Source organism: Plectropomus leopardus, chromosome 24 (assembly GCF_008729295.1).
Source record: "Plectropomus leopardus isolate mb chromosome 24, YSFRI_Pleo_2.0, whole genome shotgun sequence".
Classification (NCBI taxonomy): Eukaryota; Metazoa; Chordata; class Actinopteri; order Perciformes; family Serranidae; genus Plectropomus; species Plectropomus leopardus.
The window spans coordinates 1,502,957-1,522,847 of record NC_056486.1 but is presented as its reverse complement, the minus strand read 5'-3'; the positions used below and the strand labels follow the sequence as shown (position 1 = coordinate 1,522,847).

Sequence of the window (19,891 nt, the reverse complement as noted above, 5' to 3'; positions counted from 1 at the left end):
TACGTTTTTCCTTTTTACCTGATGAGTGCCGGGAGGATGACGTTTTTTTTTTGCTGGGCTGACGTCGCACTCGTTCCCTCGTCAAAAAGCATATGAGATTTTCCCATTGGATTTTGGATCAAGTTTTGGATTATAATGTTAACTCAGATTTAGCCAATTTAAAGTCTGAACGCAATCTGGACTTTTAAAGTTAGAATAAAAAGTGTATTTTAACAGAAAAGAAAATGTGTGAAAAACTTAAATGTCATGACCCAAGATAATCCACAGACGTTGTTGAAAGCAGTTTAAACTTTTTTTTTTCTACAAACTACACCTGCCAACTGTCTCACTACGCAGAAGAAAGAGACATTGTTGTTGAGTTTATAAAATTATTATTTTTTGGCACTTTGAGCACCAAAAGCCAAGTGCCATTAAGCTCCATTATATTGGAGAGAAGACAGACATCTCTACTGCCAAAATCTCCAACACTCTTCAACTCACTAAAAAATAAAATCTAGACTTTTAAGTAATACTACAGGCACATTTCTTTAGTTTTTACCCAAAAATGTCACAGAAACAAGTTTATTTTTTTCTCAAAATTCATCAAATTGGAGTTCTGAAAAGCTGCCTCTTAAATGCGTATTGCTGTAGCTGGAAGATATTAGAATGAAACTTCAATAAACTCTTGTACTTTTTAGCATTTGTTGATATTTCTACCTTTTGTTTCGTGTACTTCTAAAACAATTGACTCCCTCAAGTGACAAAAGGCACTTTAATGCTTTGGCAGAAGTACTCTCTGATAAGGTACTGACTGGTACGTACTGGTTGTTCTGGGATGACGCTGCAGTTTGAGCTATAAAATGATAAAAAGGGGCAGTTAGAGCTCAAAGGAAAAGAGGAAAATTATGCACCTTTTCTTACACAGAGGGTTGACTGTTAGTGTACTTTTGAGAATTCGCTCAGTGAGGTACTAATTACACTTTTGGCGCTTTGAGCACCACGAGCTGAGTGCCATCTAGTTTCTTTTTGTTGGAGAAAAGGCAGCTATCTCGACGGCTGATATATCCCGACACTCAGAAACTCACACCAAACTATCTAGACTGATTAATAGCGCTAAATTTAATAGAAAAAAACATGTATTTTTGGCTTTGTAACCCACACACGTGACAAAAAATGTTGATTTTTCTGAAAAATGACAAATTGGCTTTTTTGAAGGCTGCTTTTTAAATGTTTCTTGCTGTAGCTGAAAGATATCAGAGTCTAACTTGTACTTTTTAGCATTTGTTGATATTTCTACCTTTTATTTCATGTACTTCTAAAACAGTTGACTCCCTTTAAGTGACAAAAGGCACCTTAATGCTTTGGCAGGAGTACTCTCTGATAAGGTACTGACTGTTAGGTGCTGGCTGTTCTGGGATGATGCTGCAGTTTGAGCTATAAAATGGCAAAAAGGAGCTCTTGAAGCTCAAAATAAAATAAAATTATTTACCTTTATTCGCCAAAAACCTTTTACTTTTGGCACTTTGCGCACCACCCTTTATATTTGAGAGAAGCGTACATCTCCACCGCAGATATCTCAATACTCAGCAACTCACACCAAAACTATTTAGCCTGATTAATAGCAACTAAGAGTTAAAAAAAAGTAGTTTTTGATTTTTAACCCATTAATGTGACAGAAAATCCAATCTCAGAATCCGTCAAATTTGAGTTTTTGAAAGCTTCTTTAACTCGTATGTTCTGGTTGTTCTGGGATGACTTTGCAGTTTGTGCTATAAAATGCTAAAAAGGAGCAATTGCAGCCTAAAGGAAAGAAAAAAAGTACCTTTTACTCTTAGAGAGGGTTAACTGTGTACTTTTGAAAAAACATTTGTGATTAACAGAATTGTCCATCTTTATGCCAGTTACTCTAGAAAAATAAAAACTATCTGGAACCGTAGGGGCAAGACACATTAGCAAAAATGAAATAATAAGACAAAACCACAGAGAAGGATTCAGGACGTCGGCCACCAGCCTGCATTCAATACATGTCAATAACAATCTGGTCTAGGTTTCCCCTCACGCCGAGAAATCTGTGAGCGGGAAACAAAAGTCATAGGAGTCCTTCATTTGCCATGCTCATCCATCAATCAGTATTTAGGACATTGGCAAGTGGTAATTTAATAACCAGTGACCTGGGCTGGCAGGAAGCCGGCCTGACAGACAATACAAACTCATTTATCATGGGGGGAGGCGACGGTGCTGCGCTGCTGCGGATCCTCTCTCTCTGATCCTGTGATTGTCGCTGCAGGAGTCACCCTCGGCGAAACGCTGAGGGGGTTAGCGCGCATGATGCTCGGCTCACAGATAATACATTTAAGCGGAGCTGGATATATGGATGCTGTGAGAAAAGCCGCACTGAGTCCGTCTTGGGTTACAGTATTTATTGGAAGTCAATGGGAGATTTTAACCCCGAGTTTCACCTTTAATTTCTCCTGGAGTGGCTTTAAAGGTGGTAGAAACCCCTGTTTTCCTCAGTGTAAGTCGACGTGACAAGCTTTCATTACAGCTCCTATATGATGTTTATATTGAGTGAAATGTTCAAACCCAAAATTCCATGATTTTTTTACAGCTGCGCCATTACATCAGATGGAAATATTCTACGTCTCTCCACAACCATTAGTCCGACATGTTTAGTATCCGTGGAAACCGTTTTTGCCTAAATGGTGTATGAACTAGAGTTATGCCAATGTGAGCAAGTAATGTGTTTATTATTTTTATGCCTTCACTCTGGCAACCGGTATGGTTAGAGACATTATGTTTTTGGGTTGTCCATTTGTTCAAACGTCCCATTCTGGTGAAAAAGGATGGGAATTGTTAATGTTTGTTAATACTGATACTATTATTGAGGTTCCTTAACATCTTTATCAATACTTTCTATTATTTTGTGGAAAGACAAGGCAACATTTAAAAAAAAGTGTAATATTTTGGTTTATATACTTTGTATTTTTAAGACAATCAGAGCTCATGAGAGAACATTAAACAGGTTGTAATTCCATCTCTACCATCCATTTTATATTGCTGGGAAAACTAATTTTTCACACAAACATCTGTGTTATTCAAGTTTCTTGCCAAAAATGAAATGTTCTATCGATCCCAATCACAACTGGTGAACGTGATGTCTGAAGAGCAACTTTCAGGAATGTCTTCGAGTTTGGCACAAACGTCCACTTTGACCAAATGGCAACCTTAAGGCTAAAGTCTAAAGTCAGTCTGCATTGGCAACCATGTTAAAATGCCCAGCTTTGCAGCAGAATTTCAACTTTCATGATGTCTGTATGTGCGTGAATTTTCATAAAAAGCACCAGCTTACATTTTATTAAGGCTCAGAGTTTTGTATATTTATGGGTGTCCAATAGGATTATGACATGAAGAAGTGATGACATTCATGTTCAAGAAGTCAAAGGTCAACTTCACTGTCACATCATGATGTTCTGCAAAAAAACAAAAATCTAAAAAACACTTTTCTGGCCATTATGCAACACCATAACTGAGGCACAGAAGTATATATAATAGGGGGTCGGTGGCTGAGTGGATAAAGCAGGCACCCCATAAATGAAGGCAGTGTCGTTGCTGCAGAGGCCACAGGTTCGACTCCCGTTAGAGGCCCTTTGCAGCATATTCTTCTGTTTTATGATGAAGTAAAAAACATTTTCTGCTGCTCTGTGTTTGGTAACACACCATTTTACCTCTAAAATGAGACTTAACAAACACAAGCTTGTATCAGTGCTGCAGTTTAAAAGGTAGATTTTTCTTTGACTGTTGTTAAAAACTTTAGAGTCCTTTTTTTAATGTTTACTTTGTCCAGGCGAAGAAGCAGCTCTTCCCCCACATGTTGCAACCTTTCCTTGCATGCAGAAACATGTTGATCTCCAGAGGACATGCAGAATGAGAAGAGGTTATTTCTGAGAGGATGACTGCACTTTCACGTCTTTCCAGGCGAGCCAGGGTCAGCTCAGGATGCCCGCTTCGCCCTCATTTGGCTTAAATGCCGAGTTTTGTGGAGCCTATCCGTGTTTGCCCACATACAGCTACATCATATACCTCTGTGAGCTTCTGATCGCGCCGCTGCCAAATTGCAATCAGTGGGCAGGCGTCCACATGAGCTGCCATTAGGCCGCGCTGCGGCAAGTTAGCGGGCCTGCCGATGACTCACCCAGCGCGTTTGACTCCTGAGGAGGCAGTAAAAGCTGTAATGTGGATTTTAATGTGCTCTAATGATCTTTTGTATGTCTTGGGTACTTTTCTTTCCGGCCGAGCACCGTTGCGCTCGTGTTAGAGTCGCGGTGTCTTCAGCCAGCGGCATCACCTGTAAAAATGACCACGCTAATGAGGATGGTGATGGTGTTGATGATGTGTCAATGTGACAAGCTGCTGCATAATAATGCCCTCGCTAACCTGGTAACCTCGTTTATCAACCCAGGCGCGGTCGGTTATGTCAGCGCGAATGCATGATAATATAGAGCGTGATTATACGCTGATATCATGCACTGCTTAAAGTGGCAGTGGTTTTATTGTAACATATCTGCACTGGCTGAAAGGTTTTTGACCAATACCAGTACATTAAAACACTCCAGAGATCTGAATGTGAAACTTGGACTTGGTTGGACTTTGAACTAAAAAAAACAGACATCAGTGGAGCCAAGGGGATCAATCCTTGTGAATTTGGTGAAGCCAAAATATTTCCTCTACAGCCACCACGAGGTTGACATTGTTGTTGACATGGAATTTGGTACAATTTGGGCCATTTATGGATCCCGGGGGTCAACATTTCCACCTGTCCAGTAAAATATGTCAAAATCTTGAGGCTGAATTGGCACACATTTTGGTTTAGATGTACATGTTTCACAGAGGACAGCTGATAATGGTAGTTGTCTTACTTTGTAACTTTTGTGCCCCCAGGAGGTCATAATTTCTTCATCTTGAAGATGAATTGGCACAAACTTTGGAAGAGAAATTGCTGTTTTCCGAGGATGAATTTGGTGATCCTGACTTTTGCGCCGCCGGGAGGTTGCGGTTCAGAGCGAAATGTCTCCACAACTGTTGGATGGATTACGGTGCAATTTGCCTTTCTGTTTTTTTGGCGATAGTTTGACTTTGCATCTATACCACAGTCAGGTAGGCTTAATTGCTGAATTTTAGGGGAACTGACTGAATTACGTCGGTATGATCGTACACCTGTTACTTTAAATCTTTAGTTGACACATCTGTGTACCTGCAGATACATCCAGGTGAGACGGTGCTCTGCCTGTGACGCTGATCACAGCCACTTCAGACTGTATGGCCGTCCGATGTCCCACATGTAGGCATGACATTTAAATATTTCTTCTTTGAAATGGATAACATTTTATTTTATTGTAGAGTGGTGTGCCCGTATTGCTCTGCTCAGCATGGCCTTGCCTCGCTATTTTTTTTTCTCTATTTTTGTGCATAAACACAAGGTTTATGGCCAATAAAAAGGCGCTGAATACAGGTATTTATCTATATTTTAAAACCTAGACGAAGCAGGGTGCAGCACATTGCTCCACTTTGTGATCCTAAAAATTCTTCCTGAACTTTTACCCAACAGCTGGAAGATTTTACCTTTTTTTTTTCTTACAACTTCAGTTACAGTTTTGTTATTATAAAGAGAGTGAAGTAGTAAAAAACAAGGTGCAATTACTGAATTCCATAAGGTCAAATATAAACAGCACCCAACCTTATCATCATTTCAAAATATCAGTTTATCCACTGTTTGGGTTTATGTAACAGTTCAGTTTTATTTACAATAGGCGTTCCAGTCTCACAGCAGCCAACGTTGCCGTAGATTATTGGCCTTGTCTGAAAATGAAACCATGTATTTGTGATCCGTTTATTAAGAGATACGTGTAGAGTAGGAACAGTTAAGCTCAGGGCGACGTAACGCCGGCCGTATCCTGTTAACAGTGTGAATAGTGAAGCCGGTGAGCTCAGGCTGCCTCTCTGGCAGTCCTCGAGTCCAGATCAATGGGACTCTGATTAGCGCGGGCCAAAGGGACACTCGTGATTATTACCAATAAAGGGAATTAGATCAATGATTTTTTTTTTTCCCTTTTTAGTCAGAGGGCTTTCAAAACCTGCAGCGTGCTAAAATTTAAGAAAAAGTCCACAGTGGAATTGGAGTTGATTTAAAAATAAGAAAAGTCCCCCCCCCCCCCCCTCCTCCACCAGCACCACCTCCCTCTGCTCTGTTTCTGCTCTCGCTTGCAGTCCGACACTTTTATTGCTTAGTCAAACCTCCTCCTTCCATTTTTAAATTGCCTATTGAGTGGATATCTCTGCGGGCTTGCCAGCCTACCATTAGTATCACCTTCATGCAGCTTCTTTGCTTCACTGAGGAAATGTTTAAGGTATTTACTCTGCGTAGAGAACATCGCCATGTAATTTAATTGTCAAATGATACAAATCACAGCCGTGTTTACGTACAGACACACTTTCATTACCCCAAGGCACATAAAATCCATTCAGAGCCCATGATAACATGTCATAAATGCATCTCAACATCTATAAACAAAAGCTTAGTTTATGAATTTCAGGAAAAAATAGAATTTATGACAAAGGTATAAAAATAAGCAGCCAGAGGTTTAATGTTCTCCTGTGGGGATCAAACCTGTGACACCTCAAATTGAACTCACAGACTGTCAGTCAGGTGCTTTTCTCCTTTGTACCAAAAAAAAAAAGACTTCACCGCTTTCTAAACTGTAAAGGTGTTGTCATTTTTACATTTAATTTTCAAAGGTAGAAAAATACCTTTCAACACTTGTCACTCGAGAAAAGCAACAGTTCTGCCGTTTGTGATTCGTACCGCAGCATTTTTTCTCACCACGGCTCTACGCAGGTGATAATTTCGTCTCGTGTGTTTGATGTTTGTGTTGAATGAAACATCACCTCAATAGTTTTTTTCCTGTCATGGAATATTATCTCACAGCAGATATTGAAGTGGCAAAAAAAAAATGAATAAAATGTCTTTTCACATCTTTCGTTCAGACAAGATATCCAATTTCTATGTTTTTTGGGATGTCCCCCTCTCTGTCTGTCCCATTCTTGTGAACGCTGTATCTAAAGAACGCCTTGAAAGACTTACTTTAAATATGGCACAAACATTCACTTAGACCTTACAATGAACCGATACGTTTTTGGTGATCACAGCTCGAAGATCCAGGACGCTGTGAGCTCATTTTTCTCATTTTTGTGATTGCAATATCTCAAGAACACCTTGAGAGAATTTTTCTATTTCAATTTTTTTGGCACAAACATCCACTTGGACTCAGTGATGAACTGATTACACGAGTGTGAGGCTGTGTGAGTGACAGGCTGTCTGCGAGGTGTCACAACAGTCTACGGGTTAGTTTCACGCGTTGCGTGTGGAGACGGCTGAAATGCTGAACTTGAGGTTTTAAAATGTAATTTCTCAAGAACGCTTTAAATAACTTTCTTCACATTCAGCACAAACATCCAGTTGAACTTGATTTTTGTGCTCAAAGATTACAGGTCGCTGTGACCCTCGGTATGTCTCATTCTTGGGAAAGTGATTTCAAAGAACACCTTGAGGGGCTTTTTTTTTTTCAAATTTGGCACAAACATCCAATTGGACTCCACAATGTAAACAAATTGATTTTGATCGTCAAGGATTTCTTTTCTTTTAATTATCTTTAATTATCTTTTTTTCTTTATGTGGATAGGACAAGTGTGAAAGGTGGAGAAAGGGGCTGACATGCGGAAAAGGGCAGCAGACTGGACTCGAACCCGCGGCTGATGCAGCACAGCGAGCAGATGTACATGGGCCGTCCGCTTTACCAGGTGAGCTACGCTATGACTTATTATAGTGCACATAATATCTCAAAAAAGCAAAAGTTTCTTCAAATTTGGCACAAACGTCCACTTAGAGTCAAGAATGACTTTATCAGAATTTGGTGGTCAAAATCACGAGAATTCAGCGATAAATTCATACGCTAATTTCGACAAAATTTTGCACATACGTCCAATAATATAAAACGTGGAAGTGATTACTTTTTATATGCAAAAGGTCAAAGGTCAGCTTCACTGTTACATCATAATGTTCAGCAAAAACACTTTTCTGGCCAATAATCAGCGTCATATCTCAGGAACAGAACAGGCGGCATTTGGTCAGATACTGAAATGGTGACAAATCTTTGGTTTCCACCTTGAAACTGTGCTGATTATAGAGAACTTCCCTGCTGCTGGTGGGAAGATGTGCATTCATATTTTGGTGCAGCTTGATTTGTGTGTGGAGGCAGGCTGTAGTTCTAGTTTGTCTGAAGTACGTCATCCACGAGTTTGTCTTTGTTGGGCAGGTCCGCTTGTTTTTGCACTTAAATACCAACAAACCACCTGTCAGTCATGCAAAATGAATCACATCTTTGTCTCAGTCCTCTTGTTTCTCAGAGAAAGTAGTATTTTTAATAAATAATGTGAAAAGTCAAGGGTTTAGATTTCACATTTCACAAAAATACCAGTAAATGTTAGTAAATTAAATACACGCTTTTGACAAGACATGAGGTGAAAGTCCAGTCCAACACAGTTAAAAATATTTGAACTAAATGAAAATCTAAATGAAACAGAGCTAAACCCAGATTGGCGTCAGCAGCAGCTCTCCTAATTCAAATGAGGTAACCCTGCTGAGTGGAGGCTTTCCAGTTCAGCTGCTGCAAACTGGCCTGATTGGACGGATTTCAGTTAGTCTTTAGCGATGGGAGCCAATCAGGACCAAGTCCAGCTGTGATGCATATCTTGGATTTTATCCGAAAACTGCCTGGAAAGAAAGCAAACACTCAATTGTGGCTCTCAAACACAATCAGATTTAACAATGCTCCTATTAAACATCTGTTATCGTATATAGAAAGGGCCATACTGCTGGTGCTGTTTGTTAGTCCGCAGAGAAAATACATGATTTTACAAGACTGATGTCCACAGTTTTTAATTTGGATTTCACACCTTTGTGGTGGTGAAATTTACTTTGATGGGGCGTCCTCAAACTCACCCGGGGGAGTGTGCGCCCCATATAGTGGCCCGGGTAGTCTGTCTACTAATTAAGGCAGAAATGCCCCCAAAAATCCAAAAAATGAAGTGTACTTTGATTTATGTTGATTTTATAATGGTGAGAAATAATGCTGACATTGTACATTTCTGCAAACCAAGAAAACTTTCCATTTCTACATTTTTATGTAGCAACTGGTTTGAAAGGTTTTTAATAAGAAACTTTGCATTTTAACATCACGGTTGTTATGTGGTTATGTTTAGGCACAAAAAGCACCAAGTTCTGGTTAGAAAAATATCATTTTTTGGTGTACAATACCCATTTTTGGTGACAAAAGGTTGACTTTCCTTCTGGAGCATCTATACCTGCAAAATTTGTAAAGCAGTGATTTTACAACAATGATTTATTACTATACTCTGCACAAAAATGAATTAAATACAATATCACAAAAGAAAAAAGACATCACTTTAGAAATTGTGATTTTACATGTATGAAATACACAAATGTAACATCTGTGGTTTGCAGAAATGTACCATGCAAGTGTTTTTTCTGGGCTGAAAATCAACTGGCTTGGGACAGATAAACATTAGCTACTGGTCAAACTGGTTTAAGTGAAGCTGTAAATGTATTGAACTTTGTGGTGTAGTTGGCTGAAGCCTGCAGTAGCGCTGGTACAGTCTTTTTTTCTCAGTTGTAGCTGATACAGCTGCCTCCTCTCAGCCTCACGAGGCAGAATAAATGGCCACCGGTGCAGCTACCTGCTCCTCTCTGTGATCGTCGGTATCATCTCCTCCGCTCGGGGACTAGTTTCACCTCACTAACAGCTGAGACCCCCCTCCTGGTGTTTACGTGTGTAAGTCACCTGGAAACCTCGTGTAGTGGAGGTATCAGCGGGGCGCAGGTTGCACTCTGAGCCCCGGGGAGCCGCAGTATTGCGAGGGGAGGGGGGCGGCGGCGCCACATCCTCGCGGCTCAGATGGGATTACAGGTTGCTAACACTTGATGACACAAGCTGTTTCCAACATCTCGCCCACCTTGTGCGCTCAGCACACACACACACCACGTAAGCTGCCGTTCACGAGCACTGAACCCACACACGTGCTAACTCGCTCATAAAATTGGAGTTGTGTGTGCATGCATGCTGGCTTGACTTCTTACATGAATGCATGCACACACACACACACACACACACACATGCACACTGCACACACACAGTGAGCAGACAAATGCGTACATAAAATTGTATTTGTGCTGGATGGAAGAAAACAAGCAGACAAGCATGAGTGAACGAGTACAACTGAATTGTCATACACACATTAAACACACATACACACAGAGGCTACACAATGTTGTGCTCAAAATTGTTGCGTGTTTACACGCATGAATGTAAGAGAGCAAGCATGCATACACAAATACACCTCTGGTACCCCCACGTGCATGCACACACACACACACACACACACCCGTCATACACACACTGGGTAGCAGCTCATCTCACTAATGGAATCAGTGTGTGATGTTACACTGATATGCACCACTGTACAACTTGTTCATGGCAGTATCAGTGTTTTTAATTGACCCTTTTTATGAAGGCTGGGCTTTAGATGATTTACGTTACAGTGGGAGGGTTTGATATGAATTACATTTCAAGTCTAGGAAGAGAGAGATTTCTAAACTCTCAGAGGTAAATTAGGTAGAAATATTGAATAAAAAAATAGCTGTCAGTGTTTCCTACAGAGCTAGAATCTGTGTTTGGCGGGAGCTGACGGGCATCCATCAGCATCTTTTTTACGTGAGTGAGTTCCTTTGTGATCATTTTGTAATTTTTGTTCTGAGTTAGGATGTTTTTGTGATTCAGTGAACGCAGCACAGGCAGTATTCTGCAGCAGTTTGTTGTGTTTGAGTCAGAGGTTTGAGAACTGATCATTGATTAGTTTGTGGTTGCATCAATCAGACCTGATCAGATCAGATTGATGAATTAGAGGAGCGGCTGCTGCAGCGAGGAGTGAAAGCAAACTTTTTTAAAAAATGCAAACTATATATAAATTAATGAACGGTTTAGTTTCATTTTTACTGCGCCCTGTGTTGTCCTGCTCCGTCTGTGCCTAGAGTGCACTGTGCGCTCCTATAACTTAAATAAATATATATATATATATATATATATATATATATATATATATATATATATATATATATATATATATATATATATATTATATTCTCCAACAGCAATCTGAATGAAGCTACAGAAATAGGGGATTAATAAGTGGCAGCAAATGCTGATATCATGGGGGGCTGCGACAAAAAAAAGTTTCTCCAAATATTGTGATAACATCATCACTGTGAACTGTTTTGACAATAATAATTTTGAAGAGTAAATCTGATATCAGGCCAGCCATTCCTCATTTTTTACTGATAAATAACTAAAGCTGAAAAATGTATCAATATTGAATTGATATTGGGAAAAATTTTGGATATCCTGAAATCAGAAGTTTAATCTTTTTGTGGTTTTTCTCCAGTACAGCGATGTGATTTTTATACTTACCACCTTGATGTAGCTCTACTATAATTTGCCTTTATCTACTTTTTATTCATCGAAATCTCAGTCTATAAATATTTTTTGAAAACACCAATAGTCCAGCACACTATTGTCACAATATTGAGGTATTTAGTCGAAAATACTGTAATATTTGATTTTTTTCCATGTCACCCAGCCCTGTATGTAACAGCATACCGTGGCTGCAGAAAATTCTCAGATCTGATCGGCTTTCAGGTGTAAAATGTGCACAAAGATCTTTAAACAGAGAGCCATGTATGAGCACATGCAGGATGTATGAAAAGATATGACCTCGCTAGATTTAATGACACATAACATTTAATAAGGACACATTAGGGATTATTTTACCGTATTTATAAAACTATCCGAGTGCATAAATTCAGGCGCAACAAAGTTTAATGACCTGCGCTCACCTCGGCGTGGCCGGCACTGCAGGTCTCACTCGCAGGGTAAATTAATTTTCTCCTCTCCGTCTCGTCTCTCTCTTTCTGTGCCCAAAGTTATTTAATATCCACTCGGATTCGGATTCATTATTACCTGCTCGCCCCCCCCCCTCCGCGCTCCTGCCCGGCCCCTCCAGACACCACTTTGAAAGACCACCGTATCTCCGAGGCCTAATTAGAATTGAAAGTCTGCTCGTTTAGAATTGTCAACTCTCACCTCAAGCCTGGAAAACTTTGCCTTGAATTTCAAACATCCCCGGCAACACCGAGTGTAAGACACGCGTAACTTTGCATTGACCTTATTGACGCACGAGCACCGGCTTCTTTATGTGTTTTTGTGCGTGTAAATTATTAAAAATGTGAATTAGAGCTCTGAGTAACGTCTTCTCTCTTGTACTTCCCTTTTTTCAAATGATACCGCGGAGGGTATTTTCCTAACTCAGCATGTGGCCGGTAAACATCACAATCCATCAGTCTTGGATGTTTTTTTGGGGGGGGGGTTGAGAGGTAGGAGGGGGGCGGCAGGGGAAAAAAGACGGTTTGTTTTCACACTTAAGGAAGACATGAAATAGAGTGTCCTTAACTTAATCACCACCTTGTTTTACTACATTTGCATACATTTACATATTAATTGGACCACCGATTAAAATTGGTTTTGTAATTTTAATTAAGTGTCCACAAAGGTATATGATTAGCACTGTTTAAAATACAGCCTGACATAACTAGACGCAAAAAAGCTCTTTGCTGAGGATTTTTTTCCCCTGCACCCCCCCTCCCTGACACCTCTCTTCCCCCTTTCAGAGAGGAGGGGATTACTTACAGGGAAAGCCTGTTTTATGATAGCCATTTTTTAAATCTGCAGTAGATTAGGCTGCCATGGAGACTGAGGGGGCTGCGGCGGGGGGGGCGGGGCCTCCGAATCATTGAGGATATTTAAAGATTCATATATTTTAAGGTGGTGTTTTTAGTGGCAGGAGTTGGTAAAGAGCCGCTCTGAGTGACATGTGAATTAGGCTGTGTTCACACTGTAGCTGAAATGTGGTCGCAGTGCTTCTTTGTCGTGTCACGAGTTACAATGATCATGTGACGTGTGACGTGACGATGGTCCTATGGACCTGCAGCTGGGAATCCCTAAAAAGGCTATTATTTTGCAGAAAAGTCAACATGTTAGCTTTATTTTTCCAGAACTCTTGACTGTGCCTCAGTTTTAGCATTGAGCAGAGTGTCACTCACTCTGCTGCGTGTTCAAGGTGCTCACAGTCATCTTCAGCTGGTCAATAGGATCAATATCATAATATTAATAGGGATTTTTCCCCACTAACATATCATAATATCCCCAAATTACATGTAAATTAACCAATTTATTTATTTATACCTCTTTATTTGTTTATTTATTTCTCTTTATTTATTTATGCCTTTTTAAAATTTTATTAAATTTTATTTTATTTATAAGGACCATGAACATTTTAAAACATAAATGTGTATAATACACACAATTTCCAAACGGGGTCATTGGTGCACTGTGGTACTTAAACAAGTAGAGATACAGCAGTGCATAGAAGTTTTTAATCCATAAACTTGTTTGTTGCATTAATTATTAAAAAATATAAAGAAAAAATGGATATTAAATGCTATTCATAATAATAATAATAATAATAATAATAATAATAACAATGATAATAATAATAATAATAATAATAATAATAATAATAATATTAACTTTATTTATATATCACCTTTAAAAACAGATGTTATTTCTTGGCTTTTTTTACATTGATTTAAAATTACTGCTAATAAAACATTATGAGAGATTTTTTTACGACCCTGCTTTTTAAAATGACGGACAAAAAGAAAGAAACTTCTGACTGATTCTGATTTCTGATTGTAGCATGTTTACACCGGGGGGGTCTGTGAGAAACGGTGTTTAAATCTCGTCTACTTTACAGACGTCACACTGACAATAATGATGACACGTATGCAGTCTGTGTGTCTTGACTTTGTGTGTGTTTAGTGTTATTAGCGTGGAGGCCGCTCACCCTTTTTTAAAAGTGTCACGAAACTAAAGCGTTAGCCCGCAGCGTGCCGGGGACATATGGATGATTTTGGGGATCCTGTGCGTCTTCATGTTGTGTTCCGCTCTATATGTGTACAAGCCTTCAGCTGGGAAAAATTTGAGAAGTTTTCTCTCCCACACTCTTAATGAGCGCAGCTTTTGCCAAGTGAAATGGCCTGACATGTAACAGAGAGAGACTCGCGCACCATTTTTCTGATGCAATTACAGCAGAGTCGGGGTATCATACTGGGGACTTTTCAGAAACGTAATATTACCTCATTTTGTCTTTGGTGTGGTCTGGAAGGTTTTTGAGAGACATTTGGAAGCATTTTACTCATAAAATACTTAACCATTTAAGTGATAGGATACTGTTTCCTGGGCTCTGTCGCTGCTGCCAACCACAAAAGATTGAAAACTGAGGGGAAAAAGTACAGTAGGTTGGTACATTTTTCCCCTGTCATCTATTATGCCCCTTCTTCGTGTCTTCCCCCCCCACAAGAGTCAACAATGCTTTGAAATTTATAGAAAACCGGAGCTGCGAGTTGCCAAATATCACGTTTCCTTGTGCATGTTTCAGGTTTTCTTTACTCCGACTCTGAGCCCATGTAGCTTTCAGCAGACAAAAGGAGGCCTCTTCTTCCCTGGGTGCAATATGTCCGTAATAATGCCTGGCATGGAGCAAGTCGTCTCATTACGAGCGCTCATACCCACCTCTGTGATGACGAGCCTCTCTGTCATCCAGTCCAATCCTCAAAGCTGTCTTTTGGGAGCCCTCAGAGTTATGGCATTAGTTTTGCTTTCTTCCCCAATCCTCCCTCCCTCCCCGTCTTAAATTGCCGCTTCTTGAGTTACTAAGCTGCCCTAATAGGTACAACCTGCGCCTACTCCCTGTCCTCAGATGGGACGTACCTCTCCCGATTGCTGTTTTGCGGGCAGAGGATAAAGAGCTATCCCACGATGCACCCTGTCACACGCGATGCCGGGGCTCGCGCGGTGATTTCGCCTGGCTCCCGAACACCGTCCTCAGCGCCAGAGATTTAAATGTGTTTCCTATTTCTTTGCTTCGCTGTTGACATCAGAATGTTTCCAACCTCAGTGTTTTGTGTGTGCATGTAACCCCCCCACCCCCCCACCCCCCCGTCCAACCGTCCCTGGAACATCCAAAACACACACACACACACACACACACACAGACACACACACACACACAGACACATGCATGGGACACTTACATAATTACACACAAATACGTGCATGCAGAACACACAGGCATCTGCAAACACACTTACAGTCACAGTCAAATAAAGCCACATGCATGCAGAAACACATGCAGGCGGGGTGATCATGAGACTTTATTGAAACAGAGAGTTTGCATGTTGCCAGCAGACACTGCGGAGGCCGCCACATCCCACAGGTCCTGGAGCTCGTTTATAGCACCCCAATCAGCGTGCCAGCACTCTCCGCGGATGCCGACATTTTTATTGTCGTAAAGGAGAAGCAGCCGTTGATCGCCAGGTGATCGGTGTAGTTTTATTCCTTCATAAACTAAGGTCCTTAGTTACTCTAGGTCTCTAGTTACTACCAGGTGTAAACAGAGTCATTGTTACCTCTGGTGTCTCCCTGGGGACTGTGGATAATCACACCTCTTCTCACCAACCAGCAGGCAACTTAGGGATTAGGAGCCAAATGATCTACAACTTGTGGCATCAGGTTTCTAGGAGCATTGACATGCACACTTAGGGTGATAAAAGTTGCACTTTAGGTGTGTTGACAAATTCAGTGAGAATCTAGAAGAACTTTGATTTTGCAGCAGAGACAAATGAGATCACACCTTCCTGCTTTTCCTGTCAGACCTCCTTTTTCTCTCTAACCTTCACTTCTGACTGCAGGATCAGTTTAGCTGTAATGAGTGAATACTAACCTGCAGCCACTCAGGACTCTTGTTGTGAATTTGGTGTTAGACGTTGATTATTCTGCATGTTTACACCTGTAAGACGGCGACATGAGTGCAGCACGACAAAGAAATCCAGGATGCCACCTCCACGCTCCCGCAGGCCCGCGGCGTGAGGGCGATGCTGAGTGTTCTGTACAAATCACAGACGCACGCCGCACACTGTCAGGCCACATAGGTGGCACGGGTGATAAATACGGCTCCCCTCCGAAGCCTGAGCATTATCATAAATAAAATAGAGTACAAACACCAGCCTTTGCGCACTAATGGAATTTGTCAACATGAAAGAAGTGTTATTGAGCTTCGCCGCTCCCTCTCTTCTCTTTGCTGATGCCTTGCCAAATACTTATCCCCTCTCTGGTGAGCATTTAGCGTTAACTCGCGGCAGCTCCTGGGAATTGCACGGGCGTAATGAAATTACCTCGGCACAAACAAATAGGGTCAAACTCTCAAGGAGACGAGCATTAGGGGCCGCATTTTGCTAATTACGCGGCGCGTTCTCGCCGCCGTCTTCGCGGAAGCTGCACTGGATAGCCGGGGATCTGCAGGACGCCACCATGTCCAATCCTGAGTAAACACGCCACCAGGAGAAGAGTCGGGGAAATTAAACTAAGCAAAATGGGATTACAGTAAACAACACCTAATATTTTGTCGATTTGCGGTTGATAATTAAGCAAATTTCATGCTGATTTGCAGATGGAGAGATGAGACACGAGCACAAAGCTCGGAGTGTATATGTTGTTTTGTAACGGACAGAATGTCAACGCCGTCTTCTTACCTGCGTAGCAAAGAGAAAACACATGCATGAACATATGAGTCAATACCCCCCCCCCCGCAGCCGCGCTACCCTTCATCATAATGGCATTTCTTTACCATAACAATGCTATCAGATCTGTTTTCGGCAATTCGTCTCACCTGTGTTATCACTGCCAGCAGAGCAAGATATGCCATTACCTACATGACCGTGACAGAGCGTTTTGTAATTATTGAGCATGCCTCTGTGGTAATTACTTCAGTTTACTGAATTATAAAAGCTGGAAGGAGGGGAGAGAGGAGCCACGGCCCTGAGCCGAGACAGAAATATTCTTCCGGAGGCTGAAGAGCTGAGAGACTTTCCTTGGCAGCGGTATTATCACATACACTCATCTGCCAGAGATTGTTGACAGAAAATATGCCCTATCAGCAGAAATAACCACTCTTTTTTTCCTCCCGTTCTCCCATCGCCCCCCCTCTTCTCGTCGCCACCGTGCGCCCTGACAGTCTGACGAAAGACAAAGCTCCCCAGTGAGGGATATCAATAAATCAGAAAAAAAACAACCTATTTGGTCTCGTACATCAGCCTCGCTGGAGACGCCGTCACTGTTGCATGTTTTTATGTGTCTCTGGCTTTTGTTGGCCACCTACCCCGGTGCTGGTGACAACAGCTACCCAGTTGGTAATCTCTCTCTCTCACTCGCCCCCCCCCCCGCGCCTGAAACGAGCAAATCAAGGCTGGATTACGCCTGCTAACATGCTCATAAATTTGGGATTTATTCAGAGGTAAATTGGGATTGAAGCCTGGTAATCCCTCCTCAGTGAAGAGGCCTGTAAGCTCGCCGTTTTCTGTGCGTGTGGTAAACATTCAGACGGAGAATGGAGGTGCTCGTTTCAAAGAAAGACAAAACGAGGCTGAGAAACATGTCAACATTTAAATAATAGCCGGAATAATTGAAAAGCCAGTAATCAGCGTCAGCAAGGAGCTTCCCCTGTTTTCTACAGCTGCTGCCTTTTTACTATCACCACTAAAGACAGAATTAAACCATGAGAGAGGCCACCAGGTTCTTGGCCAAATGTGAGGAGAAGCTGCCTCCCCCAAACTGTTGCCACAAAGCTGCAAACACACTATTGTCTCAAATATTGCATGCTGTTGCATTAACATTTTCTGTCACGAGAACCAATGGGTCTAGCACTTCAAATGAAAAACAGACTCCAAAATTGTCAGTTCAATTCAGAGGAGAGGACTCTCAGGCACTGCCACTCTCACTTCCTGCAACTTTGATGGAAAAACAATGTTTTAGGCTCCAAACAAGGTCAAAACATCAAATGCTCTTTACTATATTTGAATGCACAAATGGTCATTCGGTCTGTTTTAAAAATTTTTGGCAATTAATTTTTTAAAATTTAATGTTTAAGCCTCTTTGTCAGTGACACCTGTGGTTGGAGACATTTTCGGGTTGTCCATCCTTCCATCCATCGTGTGTACACACTTATGCCTGCCGGACAATCCTGCATCCCTTTAGTTGTTAATCTGATATCTGTAATTTTAGTGTGATATTGTTGTCATGCATTAAGCTGGCAACATGATTTTTGACATACAAATGAAGGTTGTCTTCTTTTTCTCCCTCTAACATGAGGTCAAAGGTGATCTTATAGAGGACTAGTGCCTTGCACAAGGACACTCCAGCATGTTGTGGAGGGGATTGAACCCTTCTCTCCCTCCTGTATTATCTCCTCTTGAGCCCAGCTCGGGGGCGAAGTTCATCCTCCAGATTGCGGGTTATCCTCGTGGCCCTCGGCCCTCGTTGGCGCTGCAGCCTTCGGGATCAGAGTGGGTGAGCGCCGCTTCCTGTTAGAAACATCCCAGAGATTCAAACTGGCACCCGTCCAACCAACCAACTGGGCAGCTCGTCTGGCCTCCAGCCCACTGCTGCTTGTTCGCTGCTGCTAACAGGTATCGACGGAGCTGATGGGGCAAATCATCATCTGAGAGGTTTTTTTTTTGTTGTTGCGCCGCTTGGTTTCGCTCCCATGGCGCTCGGAAATTCCTCTTCTGGCCGCCTCCGATCCAGAGACTCCACTACCTGGAGGGATTTCCAAATGTCCAAATGCTGAAGTCGAAATAACCTCCACCTAACAAAATAAACCCCCCCAACCCTCGTCCTCCAACAACAGCATCAACACAGAGAGAAGAAAGGAACACGGACTAACTGGCAGTGAAGGCAATTTGTCGCTGGAGCTCGCTCCCCCTTCTCTCCTGCACCATCCAGATTTCCCATAAGGAATGTGCTTTGGTGTAATTCATCACCGGGCCCATACGGCAAACCGCTCGTTCTGGCGGTGAAATATGAGTCAGTGCGAGGAGGCATTTTCACACGGTAGCTGCGCTGAATGGGGTATTATTTTGGCAAGCTCCCATAAGATCCTCCAACACCTTTTTTCTGCTGTTGCAACACGCTGTTTATCAAATGTCTCTAGACACGGGAGGCGCACAATAAACATCAACCGGCGAATTACAAGCTTTGATTTCCGGCATATTACGGTGTCCCATAAATAAAGGTACTGGGAGAAAAACACAGCACTCCATCATGTTATAATAACATGCCTGTTTATGAAGATGGAGGATGACAACGGCGTACCTGCCTGCGAGCGTGAAGCTGAATGATAGTATTCACGCTCCGGGAAGGGACGCGAGGGTGTGCGACATGAATGTCACTCTGCTAATTAGCTGCCTCATGCGGAAAACTGCAGTTCGGTTTAAACTGTCAAACACACAGAAAGTAACTTTTTCAGGCATTTAGCAGATGTGCTCTTCCACAGTGTTAAGAAAGGCTTCAATTTGTGGACTTTCAGGTTGTAAAGAACCAATAAATAAAAGGACAAAGGTCACAGAGACCTGGCTATATATGTTATAAACATTTAAGTGGCTTTAGGGTGTGTGATGAAGTGTTTGCAGAAATGAGTAGAAAAGAAGAAATAAACTGCTTATTTAAAAAAGCTCATGACAATTTAATTTAAATATGTCACTTTTGCTTCAGTTACAGATTGCTTGCTTGCAGATTGCTGCTGCCCCTATTATTTCCAATTATGTCCAAACCCA

General features: G+C 41.6%; 1 long non-coding RNA gene across 1 annotated transcript in view; it reads left to right on the top strand.

Moving 5' to 3' along the window:
* The window catches only part of LOC121962892, a 68,699-nt gene that overhangs the window by 18,717 nt on the left and 30,091 nt on the right, over positions 1-19,891 (top strand). The window contains exon 3 of the long non-coding RNA XR_006107179.1: positions 7,716-7,833. This is a non-coding gene — a long non-coding RNA (uncharacterized LOC121962892). The remainder of the gene's footprint in view (positions 1-7,715; positions 7,834-19,891) is intronic.